The sequence below is a fragment of the Drosophila gunungcola genome, unplaced genomic scaffold (genome assembly GCF_025200985.1).
Source record: "Drosophila gunungcola strain Sukarami unplaced genomic scaffold, Dgunungcola_SK_2 000001F, whole genome shotgun sequence".
NCBI lineage: Eukaryota > Metazoa > Arthropoda > Insecta > Diptera > Drosophilidae > Drosophila > Drosophila gunungcola.
Window position 1 is genome coordinate 456,450 of NW_026453197.1, and position 21,884 is coordinate 478,333.

General features: G+C 38.6%; 1 long non-coding RNA gene across 4 annotated transcripts in view; it reads left to right on the plus strand.

The window, feature by feature from the left end:
• LOC128263129 (uncharacterized) overlaps positions 1-21,884 on the plus strand; it is a 62,417-nt gene that overhangs the window by 18,546 nt on the left and 21,987 nt on the right. For 2 of the 4 annotated variants that reach the window (XR_008268411.1, XR_008268409.1), the window contains exons 1-2: positions 12,085-12,504; positions 13,529-13,650. This is a non-coding gene — a long non-coding RNA (uncharacterized LOC128263129). Of the gene's footprint in view, positions 1-12,084; positions 12,505-13,528; positions 13,651-21,884 lie in introns of those variants that run through there. The other 2 variants (XR_008268412.1, XR_008268410.1) reach the window with 1 other exon arrangement.

Consider the following 21,884-nt stretch of genomic DNA (forward strand, 5'->3'; position numbering starts at 1 on the left):
AGGAAAGACATCCGGGCAAACGCGTGTTGAAATGTAAATAAAACATAGGAAAAGCAGAAAGCTGGGCGAGAAAGAACGGCGAACATAAGAATGTATGTAAAATAATAAAAAGCGACATTTACGACATAACATGGCAGCATATTACACGGAAAGCAGGCGAGGAGGAGGAGCTCTAAACTGAGCCAAAGTCGCACTGGCACACACTGCGTATACGTATTCACATTACAATGTTTCGCACTGATTGTTCTCTGCGATGACTTCCTCTCCCTTTTCACAGTCTGCCATGCAAATGTATACAAAGTAATTATGTACATCTGTGTTTCTGTGTGTTTTTCTGATCCGTGCAAGTGTGGGTGTGTGCCTTGTAGTACTACTCAAATAATTGCCAAACCACACACGCAGCTCAGTCTTCGTTGGCTGCCAGGCAACAAAACGGCTTTTAAAAAGCTGAAAAACAACAGGGCAAAAAGAAGAGAACAAATTATCGAACAGGTAATACTCTACAAAAATCTTCAAGAATTTCTAGGCAGGCAATTCTTTAGATTTTCAGAGAACTAGATTAAATTATATATGGGTGTAGCGCGGTTGAAATACGAATTCTGTGACTAAAAAAAATAAAATAATAATTAAATATTTCTTGTGATTTTAGAAGAAAGTATTGGTTTTATATCGGAGGGTATTTACTTTCCACAAAGTTAAACATTACTCATGTTTTGTCTAATACTTAACAAAAACAGTTTATAAAGTTAAGTCATGCCAATCAACAAATAATAATAAATATTATATATAAAAAAAGTGGAAATATAGAAGGATTTAAGTTGTAATTAATACATATTGTGGTCGAATTTAAAACGTTGTTTTTTCTTTTTGGAAAAGAACCCAAATCCTAAAACATCTTGAGATTTCATGAAAAAAAATAATAAATACTCTTAAGATTTTGATAGATCGATGACAAATATTTATTTTTTTATTTTAAATTTTTAAAACTACATTTTAAGGGTATACATTTTTTTTAAATAATCCTTAAGGGCTATACCCAGATCGTCGTTTAAGAGTATCAGACCTGCTTGAACAACATTGTATCTTATTAACAAAACAAGGTTGTATGCTATGTGTTACACACCAGACACGCCCACCGTGTCGCCTTGTTGCAAAAATATTCAAAGTATTGTTGGCAGTAATTTTGGGATACTTTTCAGGGGGGAAACAAAAACAACAACAAGAACAAGAACAACAAAGGCAGACGGAAAACAACATGGAAAAGTTTCGTCAGAGCATACGCCATGAATTTTCATTTAATTAGGCCGCCTTTCCACTCCAACCCTGCATTTTTACAGCCTCTCGTCTCATCCGTTTGATGGTAAGGCAAGCTTGTGAAAAAAGAGAGTTTATTGCAGACGAAAAGGAGGAAAGTAGAAACCCTTTTTGGCTTTATTGTTTGCATGGGCTCGAAGGATCGCAGTTGGGGGCCTGCAAACACTTTCAAATGATTTCATTTTCCGAGAAAACCACACAGAAGAAAAGGCGGGGCAAAGCTGACCAATTTGTAGGCCAGGTTTTTCGTCTACTATCATCAACAACCACAGCCAGGAAAGACATTGAAACCAATTAATTTTAAATTGTTTCCAGACCCGGCCTTCAATCGACATGGTCTCCCTTTTGTCTGAATAATGAGCGTTCAATTTGCAAAAGGTGTCGATGGGGAAAGGTTGCTATGGACGGCGTCTCTGCTTTTCTTTTCTTTTATTTTCTTTCGACCTTTTGTTAGGGCTATCTATTTTCAAGGGCTAATTGAAGTCTGAATGTTGGCCGACGGAAAACCGCAAAAGGTCGTTACGATCCCGGGGGGATATAGACTCTACAACCCACCCACGTTGGGTTTTTTCACCAGCCCATAAAAGTAGGCAATACAATTTCCAAGTTTTCTTTTCCTGCCTCCGTTTGCCTCGTTTTCCTCTTTGAAATTTTCACACATGATTTTTTCATAGACCAATTTGCACACATTATAAGTTTGCAACCGCAAATTGCCACACCCCTTCGGGCCAAACCGACAACAAAAACAGGAAAGCAAACCGAGAAAATAAACTTTTACCAATTTTCCTTTTGTGTTGAGGCGTAGGAATTTTCAAGTACTTATAAACAGGCTCCACAGCTCCTGTTTCTTGGCTCCTCTTGAGCGCAAAGTAAATTTCTAATATGCCCCGAAAACAATTTGTGTAAAAAAAAGAGGTATAAGTTGTTTGAATTTTAATACCCAGAAAGATAAACTTTGCTGTACGTCTATTGGAATTATAGGACTTTACATATATATTAAATCACTCTACTATATATTTAATTAAACCGGCATTGAAATACTTGATGACTTCCTTAAATTTATATTATCATTTGAAGCTGCTATACGTTTCTGCCTGTGTGCAGAAGCAAGCAATTATTTGCTACTTTGACTACGCTTGCGAAAATTAAAGCTGGGAATTATCAGCAAACACACAAGCAGATTAGGCGAGAAGGACTCTTCGCTTGTCTCCACATGCCGGGGAGAGTATAGACAGCCCACAACACTTGCCACCAACCCAAATGTCTTCATATATTTTCGGGTGGGCCCCAAGCCACAAGACCATAAAATTAAACTAGTGCATAATTAAACACTCGCAATTAGGCGTAATTTACTTGGTGTGTGCGGGCAAGTATTTAGGGGTGAATGAGTATCTTCCACCCACACACACTTTCGCCACATTAGTTTTTAATTAAAAAAGGTTTGGGAACCTTTTGCTGCCCGTCACTCCGACATTGCACTTTATTGGAGTATTTAGCTAAAGACCCTTTTGTGTACCAATTGTTTTTGGGACACAATCTTTGGCAGTTGATTTTTGCGCCTCGCTGGTCCCCAAAGTTTAACAAAATGAGGCAGCAAAATGTTTATACACATGTCGCTTAGATAAGAAAACTCTTGGAAAACAAGTTGAATAAGAGCAAAAACTATGCAGAGATAAGCAGCAAATAAAACAAAAGAAAAGCCAACGAAGCGTAATCAGCAACAAGCAAAAAGTCAAAGCGCTGCACATTCGTTGTAAACAATTCCGAGTTGTAATAATTAATCCAACAGATTTACAGCATAGAACTTTTCGCGGAGCGGTTTCATTACTCAAAACTTGGGCTAAGACAGTGGGGAAAGCGGAAAAAGGAAAAGCTTACTACCGGCTTTTCCCGGCGGACCGCGACTTTGTTGTTCTTATTGCTTAATGCAAGGACAGCTTATTTTTATGCAATGCCAGAGCAGCGATAGCAAACAGCAAGGAAACTGCTGAATCCAGCTCTAATTGTACTCAGTATGCGGATAGACAAACCGACTGGTTGACTGACAGACTGACAGCCATTCATTTAAATTCCTAGAAAGTAAAACTCATTTTTGCTGCTGCCGGCAAGTCAAATATTTATGCAACGAGCGGGAGATTCTCCTTTGCAAGTAAATTAATTAATGAAAAAGCAGCGCAGCGAGATGCCAAAACCTCTCAAGGTGGCTGAGCGCATCTAAGCCGATTTTCCCCAATGCCAAAGTGGGGTAAGACCAGTCTTAGGTGGGGTTTTCTGAATCCGGCGGCCTCTTGAGATTTGCATAGCATTTTGCACTGGCATTTGTTTTTGGGCCCGGCCTAATTGACAGCTGACAAGATAATTAAGGTTAATTAGCGGCCTAATTGATACGAATGGGCTGAAAAGTGTTTAGGGGAAATGAAGAGTGAATAGAATCTTATCACTATTTGTGGAAGGCATTCGAATTAAGGTAAAATCGCCACAAATTGGACTTGCTACAAATTTATTATTTTAATTTTATTTAATTTATAAACACTTCAGAAGCACTTTCAATTAAAATGTCAAAAACCTTTCCTTTCAATTATAATGTTCAAATAATTTTTCCTTTATTTCTGACTTTTTGTGGGTCAGAGTGAAGGCCAAAGAGGAAAATAAATAAGCCACCATTAGCGCCATCGATCAAGTGTGTGCTTATCACGATTTGCCTATTTTTCCAGCTGAGACGGGTCGTTGGAATTTTTTTTTTGGGACTGCTCAAACCCTCGTGTTTTGGCCATTTGGATTCGTGTGAAAATCAAATATTTTATCATTGGCCCAAACCTCAGAAATGTAAATATTGGCATAAACATTTAAAAGGCAGCGCGGCACAAACTGAACGTGAGTCCCTACAAAAACGGAGGCCGTATTGAACACACCCAAAAAAGGGAAAATAAGGAAAGTAACGAAAATAATGTGTCTGCCGCTTTGAATTTATAACCACAAGGCCTTGGGGCTAATAATCGAGTAGACGCCCCGCAATGCTCCTCGAAACCTTTATAAATGTATATGTATCTGCAGGTACATAGCCAACCAGTTTCAGGAATTTACTATATAGAAAAGCAACAGCAGGTTCCGGAGGTGGCAGGTCCTGTCAGTTGGGGTGTAGAAATTCAATCCTAATTTTCCGCATTTCCCTTTTACGCTGCCGCTTTTGTTTTTCCTTTTCCGAAGGGGGGCCTTAACCAAATGTCGCCCCAGGCCACACCATGTTAACCCACAAAACCGAAGGAAGGTCGGGGGTCGAGGGTCCAGAGTTTTAGCATAAATCACATAAATATGCAGCGGTTGAAAATGGCAAAGAAGCGGGATAAGCAGGAAACAGTGACGTGGATTTGGGCCAGCGATTCCCAACTCCTCCTCCGAATCCTTGTAAACGTGTTCAGCTGCCGTTACTGCCGTTGGCTCAAAACGGGATTAGCTTTTAATGCCCTTCGGTTATGTTATTTACAAATGGCTTTTCGAATGATGCGCCGCCACAGTTTTGGGAATCTGCTCTTATTTTGCCTTACACTTTTTTTTCGGTCAGCCAGAATTTAATATCCTTGCGGAAGTAGTTGCCATTCATCAAATATGCTTGTGCAATTTATTATTTTCCAGCAGCTTAGTGCTTATTTAATTTGATTTCCTAATACCTCAAGGGGCTTAGGTATAAGATAAAATGTAGAGCTAAGTTTAAAAATGTGTAACGCCAAAGTTTAAATACAAATTTCCCCAAAAACAACACGGTTATTTAATTATAAACAGGGACCAAATATAATAGTTTTTTTGAGACTTTGGGCTCATTATATATTTATACGGAGTTAATATCACAGCAATCCCAAATTAAAATAAATTATTTTCGGTCCCCAATTTTAAATAAGAAGTAGACTAGCACTGGCTTAATAAATTTAATTTTAAAACGTAGCATTAATTTCGTCATTAATTATTTTCAATTATTTTCCTCTCCTCACGAATATTTAATGCGAGCTGTCTTTAGCTTAAGGACATAAATATGTTCTGCGAGAATTTCAGCAATATTTTCGCAAGCGAAACAACGTCCAGGCAGGATGATTTTTATGTTGTATATATGAGTAAGTGAAATGCTGGCGGGCTTGCTGATGTCTCCATCGCATTCGCTCCGTATGTCAGCGGGATTTTCCTGCTCGACTGCCTGCGTGTCCTGTGTCCTGTGTCCTTGCCATCCTTCAGCTGTCAGTCAAGCATTCAACACATGCGACACAGCGCGAAAGATTCATAATTGTTGCACATCCAGGGCCATTCTCATTCCCATTTCGAATCGCGTTCCCAGGACATGATGATCATCATCGCCATAGCTGGCTTCATCATAACTTTAATGCATTGTAATTGTGTCAACGTCGTAAACGTTTCTATGCACTCAGGAAAACGAAAATATTCAATGCTTTGGGGTTTAACAAAAGATACAAAATATTACTAAAAAAATGAATATATATTTATTTACAGAAAACCATTAATTTAGAAGCGGAATATTTAACAATTGATAACAAGTAAATTAATAACAAGTAATAGTTATCTGCCAAAATGGTGTAACAACTTTTTTAAACATTTTTCAAAAGAAACATTTACTTGTCGACATTATTTCATAAACGCAATCTTTTAATCAAAATAGATTATGCTCTAAAAAATAATGGAGCTAGTATCTTATTTGTTGTTTTTTTTTTTAATCTCTTAATACTCATACTTTTTAATAATAAAATTCATATAAGATCCGACTTTCAAAGCTCCGCTTACATTGATTATAGAAAATAAAAAATGTGGTACGTCTCAGTGCATCAGTATCTCTGCTGTAGCGACAAACTGCAAGGCAATGTTACGTATACACAGCGTATTGCCCCGACAATTTGTGCCGCAATCTGTGCCAGAACAGAGCGTTCGTCGTTGCCTCACTTAACGGCTTAATATATTGTTCCGGCAGCTGCGACTGCCATGGCATAATATCCCCGCACACAAACACTCGCACACGCAGTGCATCGCATGAGTGCACATGGCATGTATGAAAAAATATAGACAGCAGAAGAGTAAAAAGCAAAGGCGAAAACCAATTCAATGCAGCTTACTTTTATGCGCAGGCATACTTAATATTTATAGTATAGTCTGTGTGCGACCGACTATTCCGTAATTTAATTACAAACTTTACGCCATTAATTTCAAACTTTAGGCCAACTATCGAGCGCAGCTGCCGCACGGAGCAGACTCAACGTGCCACAATAAGGGGTAACCCTCCATAACCATCCCTATATCATCTCCTCCCCACGGCCATGTACCATATATACCATATATACCACATGCTGTCACCGGCAGGACAATGGATGCACAGCTTCGTCTAGTTTATGCGCTCGCAACATATTGAAAAGCCAACTCGGCCATTTGTCAGCCCGGAAACGCGTTCAACTTTCGTAATTAGATAGAATGAAGGGCGCTGGGAATGGTGTCCAAAGTTGCTCATTTTCCGCTGGCTGTTGCTGTTAGCTAGGTAATTCAATCGAGTACCTTTTAATTATTAAATGGTTGTTATTTTTGAAGTGGGCTCGCGAAATAAGAGCTCGCTTCTTGCCGTTTTTAATTATTAAATGTGTTTTAATTGAGTGTCAAGTACTACATAGAAACAAATGAAAAAAGTACACTGATTTTTTTACCCTTTGTTATTATTAGTTATACAATTTAAATCGATGATCTTTTATATGTGTTGGGGTATCAAAGGCAATTTGAATTCGCCTGCCTGTTGTTAGGTTCATGTATAATAAAGAGTTTATAGTGAATGTAAATCATAATGATTTCACCTTTTCAAGGCTTGTCAAATTACTTCCATAATAACAGATAAGTGAAACGATATTTAAGTAAATTGCTTGGTGACTTGTTTGCTAAATTTTTATACCCTTGCAGAGGGTATTATAATTTCAGTCAAAAGTTTGCAACGCAGTGAAGGAGACGTTTCCGACCCTATAAAGTATATATATTCTTGATCAGCATCACTAGTAGAGTCGATCTAGCCATGTCCGTCTGTCCGTCCGTCCGTCTGTCCGTCTGTCCGTCCGTTTATATGCAAACTAGTCTCTCAGTTTTTAAGCTATCTGCATGAAACTTTCCCAAAAGTTGTCTTTCTATTGCAGGTAGTATATAAGTCGGAGCGAGCCGGATCGGACGACTATAGCATATAGCTCCCATAGGAACAATCTGAAAAATAAATGAAAAAAAATTATAACTTTGCTGTTTTTTAATTTTTTTTTTAGTTCTTCGACATTTAGTAATGGTTTAATATTTCAGAAATATGATTTAAATTTTATCAAAATCGGACGACTATAGCATATAGCTCCCATAGGAACAATCGGAAAAATAAATGAAAAAAAATTATAACTTTTCTGTTTTTTAATTTTTTGTTTTAGTTCTTCGAGATATAGTAATGGATAAATATTTCAGAATTACGGTTAAAATTTCATCAAAATAGGACGACTATATCATATAGCTCCAATAGAAATAATAAAATTATATAAAATAACTACCTAATAATGAGCTGCAAATCATCATTGCTTCAATGTTTTTAGACATATACGCAAGTAAATCATAATTTTAATGTTTTCAAAAATATTTAATTCTTGCAATAGCTGCAAGGGTATATAAACTTCGGCTTGCCGAAGCTTGCTTCCTTTCTTGTTTTAATATAATCTTTACTACATTAAATTGTTAATGTTCTTAATAAAGTGAATTTTTGCCAATCCATTTATAATATTTTGAATTACCCAAACACTTTTTTAAGCCTTCGATTGTTTTATGCTTTGTGCATATTTTGTTACATTTATTTGTGATTGCTTGTAATTTATGAAGTGTGTTCTTAAAAATCTAATTTTATTTATTGAATTATCTTAATGGTATATACTTTATATTTTCTGCTGACTTGCATAATTTTTCTGCATTGCAGCTTAGTGTTTTTTCTTATATTCCAGCAAATGTCAAATGAAACAAAAGAAAATCACAAAAGATTAAAATATGCAAAAGCAAAAATGTAACGCTAAATGGAAAGCCAGCGGTGAAAAACAGCCACAGGGAGTGCATTTTCATCTTATCGAAGAAAACTCCAGCCACCTGAGCGCACAATATTAATGGAGTTTCCTCCTCGCTTCTTATATATACATACACATTTATATATATATATGAATGTTCCCTGACTTCCGATTTTTTTTGGCTCTCGCTTATTATGTAAATTTTTAAGTTCACCATTTTGGCTGATTTATGTCGCTGCCGCTCTGGCAAAAATTTCATTAAACCTGCAATGCAGCCACTCAGCTTGATGAAGTCTCTTTGGTCCTGTCTAGCGCTTTTATCTGCCCATAATGCCTGCCAATTGCATTTGCCAGGACCTGGCTTATCTGCTGCTCCTCCGACTTCCTTTTTTGCTTCTTATCGGGCTGTAATAAATCAACTCTTCCCGCTTTCTCCTTTTTTTCTGCTTTTAACCTTAGACGCATGGCATCATCTTGTCAATGTCGCTGGCAGCGCTCCTTTTTCTATATATATATCCGTCGAGTTCAGGCTTTTCGACACATCATTTTCTATGTTCTAGGTGACGACAGCGAATGAGGAATTTCTCTTATTTCCACCCGTCATTGATTGAGTTTTCCTCGCTTTATTTCTTTGCTCAGAAGTGCCATATCATCAACTTGAGTGGTTTGCAAAGAGTTCATAACTTTCTGCTGACACAGCCGACTTTCCAGCTGCATTTGTCTAATGTGGCAAGTTTGATTAGACTCTCAAAACTTGCCACCAACTTGGCAAGTTTTTTGAGGCAATTAATTTCACATACATTTTTAAGCTTGGCTTTCTACGAAAAGACGATTGGCTTTGCATTATCACTTATCTTAAATCAAACCTGAAACATAAATAATTTAAGCTTACTTTAATTCCTTGGGATTTATGACCTCTTAATTACTGCTGCCTTGCAACAAAGACGTTTTGATGTGGCCATAAATTAAATTTCGCATAAATGTGTGAGAATGGAAATTTAGCATAATCGCCTAATGAAGGTGTTGAAATGCTGGTCCTAGACTTGGATTTTCCTAATTAAGAAATTTCCCAGTACGGAGTGGTCAGCATTGATAAAAGTCGGCTGGACAATGTACCCACGTTTTCAAACTAATTAGAGTTAGCAAAACCAATTAATGCCCTGCGTTTGGGTTCGTGCATATTAATAAGGTGGCCCTAATCGCATTAGAGAAACTGAGTATTTCAGGCAGAACTCTGGTGGAAATCAATCAGCCGGGCTAAGCGTGTCCTGCAAGTTTTATCAATGCTGCCTGGCTCTTGAAATGCCGATGCATTTTGCATGTCGTCAGCTATCCTTCTGGGTCCTGCATCCTGTCTGCGGCACTTGGCCTGCTCGTTTATTTAACACTGATTGCCAATGCACACAGAGATTTTGGCAGCACAGAGCTTTACTTTGGCCCCCAGCTGGAGACGACCTCAGCAAACTGTGAACTCTGGGTATCCGATAACCTCTCGAATTAGAGTGCCTCCCTCTATTCGAAAATATTGTCTTTAAGCGCTTTTGGCAATTGCTTTCCAGAGTAGATCTGCTCTCCTTTTATCCTTATTCGAATGACATCTGCCGGGAGCGGCTCAAAACAGTTTCAATTAGTTGAAATCTTCCACAGATTCCGGAAACAGAAATTCGTTTATTCAATCCCCATCAAAAGCCTTTAATTGACAGCATGGCATACGAGTAATGAACTTTGTTATGGGCTGAATCCCACATAATGGAGCACTTAAAGCAGTCGAGCTAAATTTAATGGTTATTCATTTCAATTTGCATGGGCAAATATTTTCCCAAAATTTGCATGCCAACGCCTGCATAAATAGGAAAAAATATTCCGCCAACCGCAGAACATTAATTAAGTTAATTTATAGGCCAGGTGCGGAATAAATGTCCAAAAATAAAAACATTTATCAGAATAAAATTCAGTCCGCACAAAAACGTTGCATAATTTATGGGACGAAAACGATATCATCGTGTAGTTTACGTCGGGAAATTCCATTACATATTGATCACTCTTGACTAAGCATAAAAATCCATTTGGCCACAGGAAAAAAAATGTCAACTGGAAAAGCAAAAGGTTGCTGGCTATTAAACGGAAACCCCTTCAGACGGTCGGAAAAAGTAACTTTTCAATCAACTTGAGACGGGTTAGCGCCAAAGCCAAGGGGAAAAGGTTAAGAAAATGCTGGCTAAAAAAAGGGGACTCGAATTACTGGCAATTTATAGAGCTTAAAATAGGGGACCCCGGCCAATTTAAAAAGGGTCGGCAAAGGAGATCGACTCACATCTTTAAGAACATAACTCTGTATATCTGAGACTAACTAATTGAGGGAGGCTCCCAGAGCAGACAAACAATTGCAAATTCACTCCGAATCACTTAGAGCTGGAGATGAGCATAATAATAATCATGATGCGGATCAATGGCACTCTGCAAATCAAACTAAAGTTGTTTGCTCGTTTGCCGGGCTTCCAGCCAATTGTTATGCAAATAGCCAAGTGCTTTTCCCACTCTCAAGCCGTAGGAGCACAAATTTTTAAAATATCCCACACTCTCCTCACAGTTGGGAAAATAGGAAATGGAAAAAAAAAGCAAAAGGTTAGCAAAGTTCAACTGAGGCTAGCAAATGGGAAATGGAAAATGGAAAATGGCCGTGGAGATTGCAGGGGACCGCACTAAATCAATATGGTGGTAGTTCTGCATTATGTGGTCTCTTCCCTGGTCCAGGTCGTCCAAAGACCGGAATCCTGGCCCCTCGTCCTTACCCGTCGTGGGCAACAAATCAACATTTGACTTTTGCATAAATTGCAAGAGCAACAAAATTGCTGAAAAGAAGAAAAGTAATTTTCTCGCTTTCGTTTGCAGCTGCAAAATTGTGCACCACTGCTCCGCCAATCCCCCTTTCCGCCCCGTTGTTGATGATACTCCTCCGCCTTTTCCACCGCCATCTCAGTCAGCTCCAGTTGGCCGTTGATGCCTTTGGGATCGGGAGCTGGAGCTGAAGCTGGAGCGGACAGACTTCTGTGGTTCGGCTGGTTAAGCTACCTGCACATTCCGTTGTTTACCCTCGTTGCCCCTCATGTTAATAAGACGGGCGGCAATTTGTTTGCCACTCAACTGTGTACACAGATCATACACAAAAAGAAACATTATATAGGAATAATGGATATTTAAATATTGTTTTAAAAGTATTTTTCCTTGGGTGACTTCCAAAACTTTTAATTTAAACATATGTAACAACGTGTATGACTAAATAAAGTTTTTTTAATTAAAAAAAATCTATAAATAATCTATAAGTTTATCCAACAAAAATCATAATCGATTTCTTGCAACTAAATATATATTTTAAATAGAAAGATACCAGATTGCGTTTAGAGTGGAAAAATCATCAGAAAATTGTATTTCACCATCATTTCAAATCATTTTTTTGGAAATTAAATCAAAATATATATTTTACAACTTCAAAGAACAGTATGCTTTAAAAGAAGAACTCTAGACTTGGCTTTTATTTATTTTGTTATGTCCAGAAAACAAAAGCTTGTTTATTACTTTTCAGTGTTTACTTGCTCATTCATACGTATATGTATGTAGTTGGCATTTTTCCCTAGAAATTGCTGTTCTTTCATTTCTTGGGAAAACTGCCAATGCGTCCGACTTAATGCGTATATGGTTCGATTTGCATTTCATTACCTGTTCGAGTTGATTGCAAAAAATTGCAAAGAAAATGGGATGTAAGCTGCCGGCAGAAGTATACCTAAGGGTTATTTTTTCCGTAACGGGTGCTCATCACCCCACCTGAGAAAAAATGGAAAAAATGTAAAATTCGGTTGACGTGGAATCGGGGTAACCGGAGTCCGACGATGCCAAACAAAACTCAACACAATCTGTGCCAAAAGCCGTTGCAAATCGAGCTGAATCAAGCTGAATCGATGTGCGAATGGGCAAGGACAGCCAAAACAACAACAACAACAATAACAAGGGCACGGCAGCAAGGACAAACAGAAACAGGAAATGGACGTTGTGTGCTCAAGTTTGTTTCCGCTTTCCTTCTTTTGAAATTCAATGCTACGCTTTTTGTTGATCTCGTGCAGGAAAAACGCATTGTAACGTGGTGTGTGTGGGGATATCCAAGGATGTGTATGTGCCAGGGGCGGGGTGGGCGTGTCACTGTCCAGAGCAGCTCTTTGTCGTTGCCGCTGCAAATGCAAATTTGTTCAAAGTTTATTGAGTGCACGTGACGGCAAACAAAAGTGCCAAGTTTCCCCTCCTGGGCTCGTCGTTTTATAGTTTCCTCCCTCCTTCTACCCAAAATTTTGAATTGCAAATTTCTTGGCCAACTTAAACATACTTTAAACATACCTTTTTATATGTCTGTAAGTCGCCTTAATGAGTGTAATTTGAATAAATGGGCTGCCAGCTTATATGCTAATTTTTCTACCAATTTAATTACGGTCCTGGGTCAGGTGAGAAGTAAAATAAGGGTCTAAAGTTTTGTTTCAACAATTTTAACTTACAAATTTATGTGAATAAAGGAAGGTAGCTGAGTTGTAGTTAACATTTTAAAGTTTTAAAGTTTAGTTATAATATTTATTAAAGTGAAGGCCATGTTTTAAATATAATCAAAGAAGTGACATCAGCTTGAAAGACTTATTTATTATTTTAATCCATTGGAAACTTCTACCAGTATGTCAACGTCGTATCTAAAATATATTTTGAAAGGCAGCTTTTTAAGAAGCACATACATATCGTTTTTCTCGAAACGGCATTCCGAACATCATATCTCAAGTATAAATTAAAATAAAGTTGAATACATTTCTTATTATGCCCAAAAACTTTCTCTAAAAAAATTTTCAAAAAAAATTGCCTAATTTTTAATTGGTCACACTGGTATAGCCCCTTAGTTGTAAATTACACTTTAAGAGTTTTCTAGCCATTACATTTAAAAGGAATTATTTAATGAATTTGTATATAAAAGTCTCAAAAACCTTCAAACAAGCCCTTAAAACACAAAAACTAAAAATAACATTCTGTTACATTAAACAGACCTTGCCAAATTGAATATGAAACTTTTACATATCAGCTTAACTAAAAATAATCAAAAGTAACAACCAGCAAATCTATTTGCATCATTGCAGGCCAAACGCCAACCAATAAGACCAGAGCAATCCCCATATAAAGAGAGATAGAGGGATTGATGGAGAGAGATAGGGATAGAGATAGAGGAAGGCCAAACCTAGCCCCGAAAATCGATAAAATGGTAAGTACCCGCCCAGTTGCATTTCTTTTTTGGCTGCTTGCTTATTGCAAATGCTTTTATAAATTTTATGACTCAATACTTCCATTGTGGCAATGGACGATGACAACGACAAGAACGACAACGACGACATTTAACCTACAGACTTTTATGCCAGCACTGAAAAGATGGCATTGCAATATTATGCGCCATCCAGCGCATCTAACCGACTATAATTTTAAAGCCACAAAATCCGAGGAATGGGTTGCGGTTCTTTTGTGGAGAGTAGAGGGCATAGAACGGGGGCCAGACTGTCTGCCAAAGTGAATTTGTGGCTCTGAATTCAAATTGCGCACAAGTCGAGCTTGAGTTTGCAAAGGAGAAATAAGAAAAACCGAATCGGGCAAGTGGAAAATCGAAAAAATTCTAGTCGATTCAGCTTGCCCTTTTTTTCTGGATTTTAGTAACAAAGTAAAGCTAAAGTGTAATGCCATGTATACAAGTTGGTTAAGTTGCAGTAAAGTTGACAATTCAAGCTTTATTTTTCGTTAATTCAGAATAGCACTCGACATTTTATTGGAAGAGCAAATAATTTTATTTTTCCCAATTCCTTTGGAAAATGCCACCTCAATTGCCCTTTTAAGCATAGCTAAGTTTATATTTCAACGGCTATTTTTATCAAATTTAATTACCCACATACCTGGCTATATACTTCTCCAGCAAATGTCAAAAGTTTCGTAATTCAATTGATGTTGCTGCCCCAGGCGGAAGTTGAAATTTCAATCAGCTGGAGCACAAAACGAAAATAATCTGCAATAAAAATGTTTTCCTTTAATAAAAATTCAATTTCCTTCAAGCGACACATGTTGCCGAGTTGGGAACAGGAAGCAGGACTAGGGATAGCAGAATCGCGCAGTGAGGGGACTGAAGATGTGGAGCCCGAAGCTGGATCCAGCTGAACTCTCTGCCGGATGCATTTAGGTAAAGGCATCGCAACGCATCAGCTAACCTCAGAATGAGACGGGCCACAAGGATGCTGCTCGGCTATCCCCGCGGCATCCACCAAGTCAAGGGGGGAGTGGATCAACCTCTCCTAACCTTCAACCCACTTGCCGCCCTTTTGGAACGGAGAACGCGACTAGAAATGTCTTTCAATTTATAATGACAAAGTCGATGTGAGTCCTCCCACGTCTCCACTCCTCTACCATCCGGGTCTTGTCTGTTGCATTCGCAATTCCGCATTAGAAACGGAAATGCTGCGCACAGTGGTGCGATTTTTATATGTATTGAAAGAATTTTATGCGGGCCTAACTTATGAATAACTTACTGGAAAAAGGACTTTAGGTTTTTGAAATACCATGTAACGGTGTCTAGACATATGCAATATACATATACTATATTTTTGGTCCGGAATTCCGATAGATTCATTACGAAAGGCGATGTTCCCATTTTTCATTGCATACTTTTAGGTACTTTTATAAACTATCTTAAAACCTTCGTGATTTCTGTACCACCCCTATATTAGAATTTGCTTGTAGCTAAAATAGTTTTAGATAATTTGCAAACCGGCTTTGACCAGTATAAATTGCCCAAAATTTAAAACTTTCTAAAAAAAATCAATAAAAGATTTTGAGGATACGCAAGCTTACGTTTATCCTTCTTAAGATCGCTAACCAATTGTTATAATTTGAAATTTACTACATACTGACTCCCAGTGTGCCACAACAGCTATAACGTTGTCTGAAGCCCCCTCATCACCTCGAGCTCTTCCCTATTCTATCGTTGTTGAGCTCGCAAACTTTGCGGAAATGCGTCTCACATTTTGCCATCGGAGATCGAGGGGCGCGATGAAGGGGCACAGGCAGATGCTGCGTCAATGGCAGCGACAGCAGCCAGGGCAACCGACACGTCGATGATTGCACATGGCTTAAAGACCCACCGGAGCCAGTTACCCGGCCACGCCCACTCCAACTGCCACTGCCACTGCCACTACTACCACCACTCCCACCGCCCTCGCGTCCTTTTCTCGCATTAAAAATACAACGTCGGCAGATACATCAATTGAAAATGAGGCAAGGAAAGGCAAAAGGCGAGTCGCATCTGCGGCGGACAGCAGAGAACAGGAATCAGGAATCGGGCAAGAGGGGTGATACACGGACGAGTGGGGACAAGGGTTATGGGATAGAAACTCGTACTTCCAGGACAGGTTGGTTGGCCACTGGATGAGAATGGGAATGGGAATGGAGAGATATGGAGATGGCACGATAAGCCAATGTTTGCCTGGGCATGACAGCAACTAAGCTGCAGCTGAGCGGGATTTGATGCCTCGAACGCATCTGTTGCTCCAGAAGATTCTTAAGTTTTCAATTTGCTAGATTAACTCTGAGTAGAGAAGACATCGATTATGCTAGGCGATTTCTGAAATATAATGGATTAGAAATGGGATTTCCTATGCTGCCTGGTTTTTGTGTATTCATATATGGCACATAAAGTGTTACTCAAATTTAAAATAAACCAAACAATCGTCCCGAGTTATGTATGGTAATTTAGAGCTAAATGACAGCTCCAAGGGAACAAAATTCATTGGTTTAGGTTAGATGTAGTGGGGGAAACTTAAGTAAACTGCTCGAAATTATATTCCATAAATACAGAAAATATCCTCCTCAGTTATGTTATCCCCTTCAACAAAGTTCACAATTTCTGTGAAATCTTGAGCCATTTTCCTTGGCCCGTCACCGTTGCGATAACTCAATTCCGTGGCGTAAATTTGCTGAGGCTGCAGATTATCTGCAGAATGCTCAATCTAAGGCAGCATCTGTCAGGCGGAGACAGCTCGGCCATATGTCTCGGCCATACATCACGTACATATGCTCGTATACGTAGCATCCACACCCCTCGGCGAAAGTAAACAGATAGCGCAATTTTCATTTGCTTTATCGCTTAGAGAGAATGGAAACGAGAGGGTCCAATCATCCGACCCCTAATACGTTTAGGCTGCTCATAATCACGCTTCAGCTATTCGAGATGAATTGGTGGAAATCGAAGGGGGTCGGGGCTCTGAAGAAAAAACCCTTGGATAGTTCGCCCCATTGTTCTTATCGCATTATTAGATTTTTATTTGCTTTGGGGCTAAGACTGCTCGGGTTCTTCTGCTGTTCTTCCCACTGGCTTATTTATAAGCGCTATTTGTCTTAGTGTCCCGCCAAACTAATAACTTTGCCGTTGTCCCGCCATCGAGCGATTTTCCTTCTTTCCTATTTTCTTTTATCTTCCTGTGCTGCACTTGACGCTTGGCCAGCCGCAGTAATTCCCTGTACGTAGAGAACATTGGCAATGAATGGTTTTAGCCGAAATCCTTAACAGACAAGCCTTACAAAAATATAAACGATATCTTTATATATAAACATACAAACAATTATAGCTTGAGAAACACAATATTTTGCAAGCCAGTTTACAATGTGTGTTACTCAAAATTAAGTTTAATTTTATTTACATAATATCAATAATAACATCTCTTCATCACTTAAATCCCTTGTGACTTAAAAATATTAATAAAGGGTTTTAGAAGTATGCACTGAAATAAATCCTTCGAAATAAATACATCGGACTCAAAAACTCAAAATATATTGTTATCTTTAAGAATCACCTTATTAAAGAAAACTCACCCTAATTTGTTGGTTAATTTGTTTAAGTGTACTCAAGAACATCCATCTTCCTCTGCTTCGTCGGCAACTCCTTTCGGGATACTTCCTGGACTTTATCGGGCCGCCACTTCCGCTCCACGTACACAAATCACACGTCCCGCAGGAGTCCGGCGCTGGCTTCCGGCTATTTAAATTGACATCCTGCTGCAGGTGACTGCTTCCTGGCATCGCCACCTAGCCCCAATTCAATTTGCAAAATCATTAACACATTTAGTCAATAAGCTCTTGTCGATGCTCTTGAGACGTTTGCCTCCGCCTTCGGGGATTATTATTCATTTTTATGTAATTATCTGCTTACCCCAAGGACAGGGACATGGTCGCAAAAGGACATCAAGGAAATAAACAGGCTTCTTTATGCCCCGTTCTTGTTCTTGTTATAATAACCTCAACGGAGCATTTGAGATTTTCCGCACACAAAATTGTCTTTAACTGGCATTGGATAAAAGCATCCTGTTGTCCAGGTCCATGTAATAGCCATGAATTATGGCCGCAACGTGTGAGCTCCTGTAGTTACACTTCAGAGCGGTTTCTTATGGTCCAGTTGGGTCTCAGCGAAGAATAAGTGTAGTGAACTGGAGGAGAACAGTGAAGACCTTAATAAGTATTTTATAGAGAATTTTGTTTTTTCCTTTAATATATCTAATGTTTATAATCTTTAAAAACAAATAAGGATTTTGAAAAATTTTCAAAAAACGAAACAAAACTTTTAGAAAAATGTAATTTTCTACGAACAATGTAGATATTTAAATATATTTATTTACAAACAGTAAGCATAAAATTACTAAAGCGAGGAATAGCAGCCATACCTACTTTTTTTTAATAAAACAACTTTAATAATAATTTGTTTTCCTTGTAAATATGTTTAACTCAACAATAAAAATTATTTCAACAAAAACCAAAAATAAATAATTAATAATATTAATAACTAATAAGGAAATTTAAAGTTGCTATATTTCAATTGATTTCTCGGATGTTCAATATATAATTAACCAAAAAAAAACATTTTATTACGGCCCTTTAAGTATATGTTTTTACTTGACGGGAAAAATTGAACTTAAGTAAGCTGCATTTTCTTAAAGTCCAATTCTTACTTACTTATCAAAACACGTATCACGATGAAGTCCCTTTTAGTACCACTGTTTGGGTTTCATCATCAGGAGCAGCTGCAGCATCAAAAAAAGGACGACCCATATAAGTTTATGTGGCCGAGTGTGCCGTGTGTGTGTGTGTGTTAGTTTCATAATGTAACCGGATGTGCCAACACAATGCTCGCACATCCGCTTGCCAGACAACAGGACAACAGCTGTCACACACACACATGTACACATAAGTTAAATGCCGCTGCGCTTTTGTTTGCACATCTTGAGGGATCGAAAAGAGAAGGGACATAAGGATTCCCATTCGCCTTTGTCCTAGGCCAGCAAATGACAGCAACGGGCACATTATTAGAAGCAGCCGAGCATATAATAGGGGCATTTCATAACAAGGAGGCGTGAGTCCACACAAACAAGCCCCAACTACAGGCTCTGACATAATTATTAACTGCATAGATGTGAGTAAATATGAGGCGACCAAATGGGCAAAGATAACGAGGCCATTGTATGTTTATGCGAGCCAGTGAGTGAGTGCCTCTGAATTGGTGTTGGTGTGTGGAAAATGGAAAAGGAAAATGGAAAAGGGAAAAGCGAACGAAAAGCCCAAACATTTAGCAGACATGTCACGTGCCGGGCTCATCATTTATGTTTTAGTTTTGGGCGCGCCTGACAAAACTTAATTGATTAAAAATAATATTCCAGCTGCTTTCGACTTTGCTGAAGAAAAGCTAGAGGTACACGAAGCGCATTTTAATGAGTCTCATAATTATTAAAGAATCCCGAAGGGAAACACAAATGTTTGGCATAAGTTTGCTCTTTAAAATTTGTTTTCAATAATTCAGTATCATTTATTTTATTATTTAAACTACATTTTATCCTTGGATAAAAAATATTTCAAAATAAATGTTACCCTCTTTGACATTTGAAAAGTGATATAAAATATTTTTCTTTATTAACTTACTATGCAAAAAGCACGACTTTAATTTTAACAATTATTTTGAAGTAGCTTCTGAAACGGTAAGAAATTCAAATGGAATTGGAAATGGGTAAATTTTGTTCTTAGAAAAGCTTAAATGTTCTCTTAGTATCATTTCTTGCCATCTCTCATTTTCCTCAATTTTTTCGCTTGTTACTTATCGACAACAATTTTTAATTTACTTGTAGTTTTTTTTCCGCTTCCTTTCTGTTGCTAATTATAAACTTTTTTAAGTGGCTTATTGGGACGGCTGTGGTTGCCTGGGATACGTCGCGTATCCGCAGTGGTGAACGCCCAACGCCGGCGGCAAGTCATCAAGTGCTCTTCAACTTTTTTTGTACTTTCCCAAGATGTTGCCGTTGTGTCCTTTTTACCCGAGGCTGGGGAAAATGTATTATTTAAGGCGAGTAGTTTCCGCTTTAAGTATGCACACAGCGGCGTTTATGTGCATTGATAATGAGTAGGCCAGCCGTTTTTTATGCTTTTTAAGCTAGCATAAAAGTTTGATTAATGTTTGCCCAGTGGGGGAATTTATGCCAACTTAACTCTCTTTTATGCATATGCTTGTTTGGGCTGTCATAAAATGGCATTAAAACCATAAACACACCAGTCGCTACCAGCGACTTTTAACAGCCAGCTCATAAATATAAAATTATACATAAATGCGAAACGAAAATCACATCACTTTGGGGGGAGGGAAGAAAAGAAAATGTGGATTTCCCAAAGTCGAACTTGTATTTTCAGCGGACATAGTTGATGTGATGGATCACGATTCGATTTTTAGTAGACATTAAGCTGGATCGCGTGTCCACGCCCACCGCATAAAAGCGGAAACATTTCTCACCTTTGCGAAAAGATAGAAAATCGAGGGAAACTTCAGCACGAAAGGCAAACATGAAGGGAGCATGGACAGGAACATCTGCCGAAGAGGGTGCGTCAGAAGGAAATTTATGATGATAGATGGGGAAAAACCTAGGAAAATACCTTCAATATGCAACAAGCTGCCAAATTGTTACAGCGTCAGCACAATCTTTCGGATATAAATGTTCCTAGCAGAAGCTCCTTAAACGTGTATCAATAAATGAATTGACTTTGCCATAAAATATTCCATATTCCATCACCCGGAATTGCATCACAAAAAGAAATGGTAGCAAGTTGTAAATATTTAATATTCTTTTTGCATGTAGCCCATGATAAAGTGCGTGGCGTTGGGGAGATTAATCATATCCCTAGTGGGATTCAGGACCTGGATCCTAGCCCACCTAGCTGCAGCTGCTCTGGTTTCGGTGCCGAAAAAACCCATTGTTCTTTTGTATTTTTTTTGTTTCTGCGCATTATCAGCATAAATTCAAATAAAAAACGAGAGTAGCTGCTGTCTGTCGTCTGAGTAGCTAAATAAATGATGTTATAACAGAGCAAGAGAAAAGCAGACTGACAGGACATACAGGTCCTGAGCCTGCCCGTCTGCCTGCCACCCAATCATATATTTTTCCCCGCCCAGCTAACCAGCTTTTTTCGGTTCAACTTTGGCAATTTTTCTTGCTCCCCAAAAGTTGACAACAGGCAAAGCGAAGGACTAAGCCAGAACACGTATTCCAAGGGGCAGCAGCTGTCAGCCGAAGAGCCATGACAACATGATGGAGCTCATCAACATCAGTCGACGGGATATGCTATATGTACACCAAAGATGGGGGTCTTAGGCAAATGGAGCAACAAAATGGCTGCCGAAGGATGAAGACGCGTGCCTGGCCAAAATCCCGAGGCGTGATTGATTAATATTATTCTCGGCTAATCTAACTTAAATGGGCCACAGCACAAGAGCCGGCAAATATTACTTATTCAGCAACTTTTCCTCTTTTTCTGCAAATGTGCGTGAGTGCGTCTCGTTGACTACGCTCCATACATAATAAACACGCCGCGTGTTAAGTGCCGGGGCACAAAAAATAAAACGAAATCCAAAAATATATACGGATATTTATATGCACGAAAGGTAGACAACTGAAATAACCTTGTTATAAGGAAATTTGTTATGCACAAAGCACGGTTGTTGCCGAAGAAGTAGCTCAAACTTTTCTTTGTCAGCAGCAAAAATATAATACATGTTGACACGAAACTCAAGTGATGTCTTGGCAGCACTTTATTCCAGCCATAAATAAAATTCTTCTTCCATTGTTTAATGTTTTCTCGCACAATAAAAATTAATTAATCAAATTAAGTTTGTGCAAATGGCCGCCGACAGCCTTTGTCCCGAAGCAGTGAACTCCTCTGATTGCTCACTTCAATCAATAAATGAAGCTCGTTATTAATTAATGTTAAAATGATGGCAAAAAGGCCGAAACGGCTGAAGCGCACAACTTTTCTGATGCGAATTGAACAACTGTCAGCAACATGTGGCCGTTGTCCTGCGCTATTCCCCAGCCCGGAAAACTACCGCTTTTCCGCCTTGAAGGCAAGGCATTTGACAGTTGACTCATTTATTTCTGC